Source organism: Paramisgurnus dabryanus, chromosome 1 (assembly GCF_030506205.2).
Source record: "Paramisgurnus dabryanus chromosome 1, PD_genome_1.1, whole genome shotgun sequence".
NCBI classification, from domain to species: domain Eukaryota; kingdom Metazoa; phylum Chordata; class Actinopteri; order Cypriniformes; family Cobitidae; genus Paramisgurnus; species Paramisgurnus dabryanus.
The window spans coordinates 54484003-54495755 of NC_133337.1; positions in this window are offsets into that span (position 1 = coordinate 54484003).

The window sequence follows — 11753 nt, forward strand, 5'->3', positions numbered from 1 at the left end:
CTTAAATGTGAACACCACTGACCTGTGTTATTTTACATCTGAGATTTGTGTACACGTAACAAGTTACATTCGTATATACAATAGAGAGAAAGTTAGAGAGACACATTCTTAAAGATAATAAGGAAGCAGATAAATCTGACGATGGAATAAAATGAAATAAAATTCTAAATGAGTGCTGTCCAAATGTCTGTAAATAGCATACTTGCAAATTTTTTAAATGGTTAAAGATAAGCCTGTTCCATGCAGAAAGATCTAATTTGACATTTACTTCTATTGTACTATATTATTATTTATTATTATTATATATTTATTATTATTACTACTATGATACAATAAGTGCAATATAAAGCAATTGTTTCAATTGAACATTTCCAATTGTTAAACTGTGTGTAACAATGTTTAATAAATATTTTTTCGTAAGTCACTGGAAGAAGTCCCTACCAAATGAATACATGTAAATGTCAATGCTTATATTCTTTTGTTGCCAGTATATTTCCCCCTGCCATAGCTAACACACTGTAATATCCCTTATGATGAACTATAACAGGATCTTTTTTAGGGGGGACCATACTGTACTTTCAGCAGTGTAAACAGGACACCTGCAGAAATTATACTGCCCTCAGCTTAACAAACAACACTTTGCTGTTGACAGTTTCGGGTGTGGAGCCTGTGCCTCTGGTTCCATAAAGGGCAGTTTAATAGAACACAGGTAATGCCAAAATCATACTTACCTACATGAAAGGCTTATTGTTATGAGTTTTATGGGTCTCAGACGTTGCAAACTACACTAACGACAAAGCGACTTCGGTTCAATAACGTACTCCTCTGATGTGTCACCAGAATGAGTTTAATGGGTCTCTGACCTTGCAAACCTCAGATTTAAAGGGGGGTATGATTTCGGCAGCTGTTGCCAAAATCATACCCCCCAAGGTTAAATGCTTATTACTTAAGATATATGCTTGTGCTTTTTTGTAGGTGTTCCAGTATAGGAGATTTGTCACCAGAATCAGTTTAATTAGTCTCTGACCTTGCAGACCTCAGATTTAAAGGGGGGTATGATTTCGGCAAGTGTTGCCAAAATCATACCCCCCCCTGCAATAAATGCTTATTACTTAAGATATATGCTTGTGCTTTTTTCCAGGTGTTCCAGTATAGGAGATGTGTCACCAGAATCAGTTTAATCAGTCTTTGACCTTGCAAACCTCAGATTTAAAGGGGGGTATGATTTCGGCAGCTGTTGCCAAAATCATACCCCCCAAGGTTAAATGCTTATTACTAAAGATATGTGCTTGTGCTTTTTTCCAGGTGTTCTAGTATAGGAGATGTGTCACCAGAATGAGTTTAATGGGTCTCTGACCTTGCAGACCTCAGATTTAAAGGAGGGTATGATTTCGGCAAGTGTTGCCAAAATCATACCCCCCCTGCAATAAATGCTTATTACTAAAGATATGTGCTTGTGCTTTTTTCCAGGTGTTCTAGTATAGGAGATGTGTCACCAGAATGAGTTTAATGGGTCTCTGACCTTGCAGACCTCAGATTTAAAGGAGGGTATGATTTCGGCAAGTGTTGCCAAAATCATACCCCCCCTGCAATAAATGCTTATTACTAAAGATATGTGCTTGTGCTTTTTTCCAGGTGTTCTAGTATAGGAGATGTGTCACCAGAATGAGTTTAATGGGTCTCTGACCTTGCAGACCTCAGATTTAAAGGAGGGTATGATTTCGGCAAGTGTTGCCAAAATCATACCCCCCCTGCAATAAATGCTTATTACTAAAGATATGTGCTTGTGCTTTTTTCCAGGTGTTCTAGTATAGGAGATGTGTCACCAGAATGAGTTTAATGGGTCTCTGACCTTGCAAACCTCAGATTTAAAGGGGGGTATGATTTCGGCAAGTGTTGCCAAAATCATACCCCCCCTGCTATAAATGCTTATTACTTAAGATATATGCTTGTGCTTTTTTGTAGGTGTTCCAGTATAGGAGATTTGTCACCAGAATCAGTTTAATCAGTCTTTGACCTTGCAAACCTCAGATTTAAAGGGGGGTATGATTTCGGCAGCTGTTGCCAAAATCATACCCCCCAAGGTTAAATGCTTATTACTAAAGATATGTGCTTGTGCTTTTTTCCAGGTGTTCTAGTATAGGAGATGTGTCACCAGAATGAGTTTAATGGGTCTCTGACCTTGCAAACCTCAGATTTAAAGGGGGGTATGATTTCGGCAAGTGTTGCCAAAATCATACCCCCCCTGCTATAAATGCTTATTACTTAAGATATATGCTTGTGCTTTTTTGTAGGTGTTCCAGTATAGGAGATTTGTCACCAGAATCAGTTTAATCAGTCTTTGACCTTGCAAACCTCAGATTTAAAGGGGGGTATGATTTCGGCAGCTGTTGCCAAAATCATACCCCCCAAGGTTAAATGCTTATTACTAAAGATATGTGCTTGTGCTTTTTTCCAGGTGTTCTAGTATAGGAGATGTGTCACCAGAATGAGTTTAATGGGTCTCTGACCTTGCAGACCTCAGATTTAAAAGAAGGGTATGATTTCGGCAAGTGTTGCCAAAATCATACCCCCCCTGCAATAAATGCTTATTACTAAAGATATGTGCTTGTGCTTTTTTCCAGGTGTTCTAGTATAGGAGATGTGTCACCAGAATGAGTTTAATGGGTCTCTGACCTTGCAAACCTCAGATTTAAAGGGGGGTATGATTTCGGCAGCTGTTGCCAAAATCATACCCCCCCAAGGTTAAATGCTTATTACTTAAGATATATGCTTGTGCTTTTTTCCAGGTGTTCTAGTATAGGAGATGTGTCACCAGAATCAGTTTAATGGGTCTCTGACCTTGCAAACCTCAGATTTAAAGGGGGGTATGATTTCGGCAGCTGTTGCCAAAATCATACCCCCCCAAGGTTAAATGCTTATTACTAAAGATATGTGCTTGTGCTTTTTTCCAGGTGTTCTAGTATAGGAGATGTGTCACCAGAATGAGTTTAATGGGTCTCTGACCTTGCAAACCTCAGATTTAAAGGGGGGTATGATTTCGGCAGCTGTTGCCAAAATCATACCCCCCCAAGGTTAAATGCTTATTAATTAAGATATATGCTTGTGCTTTTTTCCAGGTGTTCTAGTATAGGAGATGTGTCACCAGAATGAGTTTAATGGGTCTCTGACCTTGCAAACCTCAGATTTAAAGGGGGGTATGATTTCGGCAGCTGTTGCCAAAATCATACCCCCCCAAGGTTAAATGCTTATTACTTAAGATATATGCTTGTGCTTTTTTCCAGGTGTTCTAGTATAGGAGATGTGTCACCAGAATGAGTTTAATGGGTCTCTGACCTTGCAGACCTCAGATTTAAAGGGGGGTATGATTTCGGCAAGTGTTGCCAAAATCATACCCCCCCCCTGCAATAAATGCTTATTACTAAAGATATGTGCTTGTGCTTTTTTCCAGGTGTTCTAGTATAGGAGATGTGTCACCAGAATGAGTTTAATGGGTCTCTGACCTTGCAAACCTCAGATTTAAAGGGGGGTATGATTTCGGCAAGTGTTGCCAAAATCATACTCCCCTACTTTAAATGTTTATTACTTAAGATATATGCTTGTGCTTTTTTGTAGGTGTTCCAGTATAGGAGATGTGTCACCAGAATCAGTTTAATGGGTCTCTGACCTTGCAAACCTCAGATTTAAAGGGGGGTATGATTTCGGCAAGTGTTGCCAAAATCATACTCCCCTACTTTAAATGTTTATTACTTAAGATATATGCTTGTGCTTTTTTGTAGGTGTTCCAGTATAGGAGATGTGTCACCAGAATGAGTTTAATGGGTCTCTGACCTTGCAAACCTCAGATTTAAAGGGGGGTATGATTTCGGCAAGTGTTGCCAAAATCATACTCCCCTACTTTAAATGTTTATTACTTAAGAGATATGCTTGTGCTTTTTTGTAGGTGTTCCAGTATAGGAGATGTGTCACCAGAATGAGTTTAATGGGTCTCTGACCTTGCAGACCTCAGATTTAAAGGGGGGTATGATTTCGGCAAGTGTTGCCAAAATCATACCCCCCCCCTGCAATAAATGCTTATTACTTAAGATATATGCTTGTGCTTTTTTCCAGGTGTTCTAGTATAGGAGATGTGTCACCAGAATGAGTTTAATCAGTCTCTGACCTTGCAAACCTCAGATTTAAAGGGGGGTATGATTTCGGCAGCTTTGCCAAAATCATACCCCCCAAGGTTAAATACTTATTACTTAAGATATATGCTTGTGCTTTTTTCCAGGTGTTCTAGTATAGGAGATGTGTCACCAGAATGAGTTTAATGGGTCTCTGACCTTGCAAACCTCAGATTTAAAGGGGGGTATGATTTCGGCAAGTGTAGCCAAAATCATACCCCCCCTGCTATAAATGCTTATTACTTAAGATATATGCTTGTGCTTTTTTGTAGGTGTTCCAGTATAGGAGATTTGTCACCAGAATCAGTTTAATTAGTCTCTGACCTTGCAGACCTCAGATTTAAAGGGGGGTATGATTTCGGCAAGTGTTGCCAAAATCATACCCCCCCCTGCAATAAATGCTTATTACTTAAGATATATGCTTGTGCTTTTTTCCAGGTGTTCTAGTATAGGAGATGTGTCACCAGAATGAGTTTAATCAGTCTCTGACCTTGCAAACCTCAGATTTAAAGGGGGGTATGATTTCGGCAGCTTTGCCAAAATCATACCCCCCAAGGTTAAATACTTATTACTTAAGATATATGCTTGTGCTTTTTTCCAGGTGTTCTAGTATAGGAGATGTGTCACCAGAATGAGTTTAATGGGTCTCTGACCTTGCAAACCTCAGATTTAAAGGGGGGTATGATTTCGGCAAGTGTAGCCAAAATCATACCCCCCCTGCTATAAATGCTTATTACTTAAGATATATGCTTGTGCTTTTTTGTAGGTGTTCCAGTATAGGAGATTTGTCACCAGAATCAGTTTAATTAGTCTCTGACCTTGCAGACCTCAGATTTAAAGGGGGGTATGATTTCGGCAAGTGTTGCCAAAATCATACCCCCCCTGCAATAAATGCTTATTACTTAAGATATATGCTTGTGCTTTTTTCCAGGTGTTCTAGTATAGGAGATGTGTCACCAGAATGAGTTTAATGGGTCTCTGACCTTGCAGACCTCAGATTTAAAGGGGGGTATGATTTCGGCAAGTGTTGCCAAAATCATACCCCCCCCCTGCAATAAATGCTTATTACTTAAGATATATGCTTGTGCTTTTTTCCAGGTGTTCTAGTATAGGAGATGTGTCACCAGAATGAGTTTAATCAGTCTCTGACCTTGCAAACCTCAGATTTAAAGGGGGGTATGATTTCGGCAGCTTTGCCAAAATCATACCCCCCAAGGTTAAATACTTATTACTAAAGATATGTGCTTGTGCTTTTTTCCAGGTGTTCTAGTATAGGAGATGTGTCACCAGAATGAGTTTAATGGGTCTCTGACCTTGCAGACCTCAGATTTAAAGGGGGGGTATGATTTCGGCAAGTGTTGCCAAAATCATACCCCCCCTGCTATAAATGCTTATTACTTAAGATATATGCTTGTGCTTTTTGTAGGTGTTCCAGTATAGGAGATTTGTCACCAGAATCAGTTTAATTAGTCTCTGACCTTGCAGACCTCAGATTTAAAGGGGGGTATGATTTCGGCAAGTGTTGCCAAAATCATACCCCCCCTGCAATAAATGCTTATTACTTAAGATATATGCTTGTGCTTTTTTCCAGGTGGTCTAGTATAGGATATGTGTCACCAGAATGAGTTTTATTGGTCTCTGACCTTGCAAACTTCAGATCTAAGGGGGGGGGGGGTATGATTTGGGCAGGTGTTGCCAAAATCATACCCCCTTGCATTAAATGTTTCTTATTTAATCTAAACACTTGTGCTTCTTGCAGGTGTTCTACGAGAAGAGATGTGTCACCAGAATGAGTTTTATTGGTCTCTGACCTTGCAAACTTCAGATTTCAAGGGGGGGTATGATTTCGGCAGGTATTGCCAAAATTCAATTTTATATTTATATAGCGCTTTTCACAATTGTTTATTGTTTCAAAGCAGCTTAACATGAGTAGATGTAGGGGAAAACACAGAAAATCAATAGATAATATAAGAGGTAGAATATAGCAGCTAAGGATAAACCGTACAAGCAAGCGTAGTAATAATGTAACGTATACAGTAAAGTGATAAGTTAAGCCAAAGTTGGCTGAATCTCCCAGGGACGAAAAAAACCCTAGGAGAAAACCCAGTGGGAAACCTCCTAGAAGGACAAAACCCTTGGGAGAAATTAATATATATATATATATATATATATATATATATATATATATATATATATATATATATATATATAAACACAGTAGGGATAGGAAGCGGGTAAGCGGATTAAACTGTTTCAGCCAGTGGTCGTTGGTCGCGCATCGGCTGGGCATCACAGTGAAGGACAGCCAGTAGATCAGTGGTGTGATGACCTTCACAGCATCAGGAACTGGGTCTGTTTGTCTCATTGTCCTCGGGGTCGAGGACGAGACAGGGAGAGAAAAGCAGAGTTGTATAAGTGTAGGGGCCGTTCGCATGTAATGCAAGTGTCATAAAGTATTGTGGTTTAAAATCCGCTCGGTTCCAGACAGGCTACCTATTGCAGCAATAGTATATTACCTATATGAGGTATGTGAGTGCTTTGTTCTAGAGAAACTAACTAGCACGGGACAAGTACATTTACTGGACATTTTATGTGAATGCTATGTTAAAGAAGAATGTCTTAAGTTTAGCTTTAAATTGCTCGACTGTGTCTGATACTCGAACATTATTTGGTAAATCATTCCAGAGTTAAGGGGCTAAGTAGGAAAAGGATCTACCACCTTTAGACACTTTTGATATTCTAGGGATAATTAAGTGGCCAGAATTTTGTGATCACATCTGATGCAGACAGCATATGGCGTATTTTTGAGATATTTCTAAGATGGAAGAATGCTGTGCGTCAGAAGTTGGAGATAATGACTATCGGAGGATAAGTTGCTGTCGAACATTACGCCTAAATTCTTAACCGTGGAAGATGGCACCACCGTGCAGCCATCTATGGGCAACTTGTAATCTGACATATTATGTTTGGAGCGATTTGGTTCAATAATAAGTATCTCAGTCTTAAGAAAGTTATGTGCCATCCATTCCCTAATATCACTAATGCAGGCTGTTAGCTTAGCAAACTGGTGGGTTTCGCTAGGATGTGACGAGATGTAAAGCTGGGTATCATCCGCATAGCAGTGAAAACTTATGTTATGTTTCCTGATAATGTCTCCTAGTGGTAACATATATAACGAGAATATGATAGGGCCTAGAACTGATCCCTGAGGTACTCCGTATTTAACCAGGGAGTGATGACTCTTCCTCATTTACATAAACAAAATGATATCGATTGGTTAGATACAATCTAAACCAGGCTAACGCCTGACCACTGATGCCAACATAGTTTTCTAGTCTATTGAGTAAGATTCTGTGATCTATTGTGTCAAAGGCTGCACTAAGGTCTAGTAATATAAGGATTGAGATTTTACCACGATCGGATGTTAAAAGGAGGTCATTTGTAACTCTAAGCAGCGCTGTCTCTGTGCTATGGTGGGGCCTGAATCCTGATTGGAACTTTTCATATGTATTATTATTCGCTATGAATGTGCGTAGCTGGCTTGCCACTACTTTTTCTAATATTTTAGAAAGAAAAGGTCGATTTGAGATTGGTCTAAAGTTATTAAGATCTCCCTGGTCAAGGTTTGGTTTTTTAATGAGCGGTCTAATAACTGCTAGTTTGAAAGCTGTTGGAACGTATCCTAATTCTAGAGATGAGTTAAAGATATTTAGTACTGTGTCTGACACTACATGAAATACCTCTTTAAGTAATTTTGTGGGAACAGGGTCTAATATACAGGACGATGATTTGGATGACGTTACTAATTTAGATAGCTCTTCTATTGTAGTAGGTTTAAATGACTCAAGATGTTCGTATGGTAATCTAGTGTTAACATTACTATTGAGTAGAGTGGTGGCTGCTTGCGTAGTTTCTATGTTTTCCCTAATAACCGTAATTTTGTTAGTAAAGAAGTTCATGAAGTCATTACTATTGTGTTGGAGTTTACTATTGGTTTCTGTTTGTTCTTTGTTTCTAGTCAGTTTCGCAACTGTGCTAAAGAGGTAACGATGGTTGTTATGATTTTCTTTAATAAGCGTACTGAGATAGGTAGATCTGCCGGTTTTTATAGCCTGTTTGTACTGTTGAACACTCTCTTTCCATGCTGAACGGCATACCTCTAACTTTGTGCTTCCGTAGTTTCTTTCCATTTTTCTAGCTACTTTTTTAAGGTCTGCAGTATGATGGTCATACCATGGAGCTGGCGTTTTTTCTTTGATTCTCTTTTTTTGAATGGGAGCAACGGCATCCAGCATGCTAGAACAAACATTGTTCAGGTTTTCTATTATAATATCCAGATCTTCACGGTTATCTGCTACATGTTTCATTTGAGACAGGTCTGGAAGAGTGGTAATAAAGCTATCTTTAGTGGTGGAAATTATTGTTCTGGCTAATCTGTAGCATGTTGTAGACATGTGAGTGATCCTATCTAGAAGTACAGTGTATGACACAATTCAATGGTCTGAAACTGCATCGCTCTGGGGTGATAATTCAATGTCATTAATATTGAGTCCGAGTGACAGAATTAAGTCTAATGTGTGCTTACGAGTAGGGCTGTGACGGTCATTATATAACCGTGAGACCGACGGTTATAGTTGAACACCGTCATTAGAACTCTATAACCGGCAAAACCGTGTTATTAAAATATATTTTAAAAAAATGTATCATACAGAATTTTTAAATACTATTTAAAACAATTGTTAACAGTCTGTGTTATACGCCCCACCATGTTCTCACGCAGTGAAAAATACAGAGCGGAGCAGACACTGACAACGTGCTGACATACAGGACAGACCAGGTTTACTTTTCGGTTACTTTTGAGATTAAACATATTAAACAAAGTCTCACCTTTCAAATCATCTCTTCCTTCTAGTTAATTTATAGCATCAAATAAACATGAATGACCATAAGAAGGAATGTTGTTTTAACCGCGGAAAGACGTCAGTACACTCCGCTTTTCAAGTTCAAATTCTCCCATGCTAATCTACTAACTCTCCTGAAAGCACATTCACTGCTTGTCTTGCTGTTAATTTTAAATAAACGTAGAGTAAGTAGCTAATCAGTGTCTTGTTTATTCAAACGCCGGTTTACTTCGCAAGTGTGAGCACTGAACAGCGCGTACTGTATGTGGAGAGCGTTTGCCGCGCGTGGCCATTGTGGGCTGAGTTTGCTGCGCATACTGTGCAGTTTAGTAACAGTATAAAAATCTCAAGTTCATATTACTTTACTTTACATGCATTTATGAGCAAAACCTCTTCAAGACGCTTTTTAACCCACATTCTGGTCCATGTAATGACAGATATAGACACAATTAAATCTGTTTCTCTGAAGATTATCAAAATAGATGAGAGAGGATTCATTTATTCTGAGCAGAGAGTGACAGCGCAGTCTTCTGTCAACATTGTGTTTTTAAATATTTCATTGCTTTCTGTTAAATTGCTTAAAGTCATTACTGTTAAAAACACACTTGGCAGCACATTCATGATTTTATGGTAAAATGACACTTTCGCGTCAATCCACAAGCATTTAAACGAGCAAAACGCCCCCCACAGACGGTTATGTTATGAACCGTCACATTTGACTCACGTCATAACCGTCATCACCAATTCTGAAACCGGCACACCCCTACTTACGAGTATGCGTGGGCCCTGACACGTTTTATTTATTACCAAGAGAATTTAGAACATCCATAAACGCACGTCCTAATGCATCTTTTGGGTTATCCACATGGATATTAAAAACACCAACGATAAGAGCTTGCAGTGACTGTAAGCTCAGACAGGAAATCTGCTATTTCTTTAAGGAAATCTGCGTGGTGGCCCGTAGGTCTATAGATTGTAGCTAAGGCAAAAGAAAGCTGTTTGTTGTTACGATCAGTTATTTCCATATTTAACAGTATTATTTCAAACGAATAAAATTTTAGTTCAGATTTATGGTTTACTTTAAATATTTTGATGTATATTGTAGCTAGCTACACCAACCCCTCTCCCTTTTAGACGAGGAACGTGTTTATAATAATAGTCTTCTGGGGTGGATTCGTTTAAACTGATGTAATCGTCTGCTTTAAGCCAGGTCTCTGTTAAACAGAGTGCATCTAAGTTTTGGTCTTTAATTATTTCATTGATAATAGGTTCTTTATTGGTAAGCGATCTAATGTTAAGAAGGCCGAATTGTAACATTTGAGTTTCATCTGTTAATGTATTGTGTTTTAATTTTATGTTAATAAGATTTGTACGAGACGAGGTAAACGGTGCTCTGTATTTATTTTTTCGAGGAACAGACACAGTCGAGATGTGTTGGTACTCTGGTAAAAAAGGCTCTATGTGCTGGGATATATGTGATCTTGACATGTCAAGGCAGCTAACAGACTGATGGGTAAGCCGATCTGTCTTTCCTGACCTGGGCCCTGGATAGTCAGACAATATCAAAAGTAAGATATTGGTCAGATTTCTAGAGAGAATAGAATTTCCTTCTGGAGACGGATGGAGGCCATCTCTCTTTAGCAGGTCAGGTCTTCCCCAGAAATGCTTCCAATTGTCTATAAACCCTACGTTATTCTGAGGGCACCACTTTGACATCAAGCCATGAAGAGACACTAATCTACTGTAAGTTTCATCCCCCCGGTAGGCGGGGAGGGGACCAGAGCAATTTACATTGTCTGACATTGTTTTTGCAATTTCACACACCTCTTTAATAGTATCTTTGGTGATCTCCGACTGGCGGAGTCTGGTGTCATTCGTGCCGGTGTGAATAACAATCTTAGAAAACTTACGTTTAGCATTAGCCAGCACATTAAGTTTGGATCTAATGTAAGACGCTCTGGCTCCCGGTATATAATCGACTATGGTGGCTGGTGCCTCAATGTTAACATTCCTGAGCATAGAATCTCCAATAACCAGGGCACTTTTAACAGACGTCTCAGCCGGTGTATTGCTGAGTGGAGAAAATCAGTTTGATATTAAAACAGGACCGTATTTTGGGTGCCAAATGTGACTATGCCGCCTGACAGTGACCCAGTTAGTCAGCCGCCTTGACTCTGAAGTCGGTACCGAGCCATGTGTATTACGCTTAACACTAGGCGCACCCGAAACAGTGTTTGTAAGATTAACATTAGCGGTCTTACTGTGCTCAACTAGCGTTCGGATGCACGCTTCTAATTCTGCAACCTTCTCCGTCAGCCTTACTACTTCAATACACTTAGCACATGTAAAACCCTCTATGCTGACGGATGAAGCTAAACTGTACATCTGGCAAGTAGTGCAGGTTACAATAACAAGCTGAGTCTTACCGTTTTCATGCTGGGCGATGGCGTCTCCGTTCACCCGAACGCGGTCCGTGAAGCTGCATCGCGATGGGTGCTCGCTCGCATCACGCCTCGGTCGCCTGGGAACGTCTGTGGTCAGGGTGATGTGAGGCACGCTGACTCTGCGAAGGCCAGAGTCCTCCTTCACAGCTTCTCGATCTGGTGTGGACAGGTCAGAAAAGCATACATCAGATGAATCCGCCATTAGATCACCAACGAAGGCAGGTTTACAGTAAACAGATGGT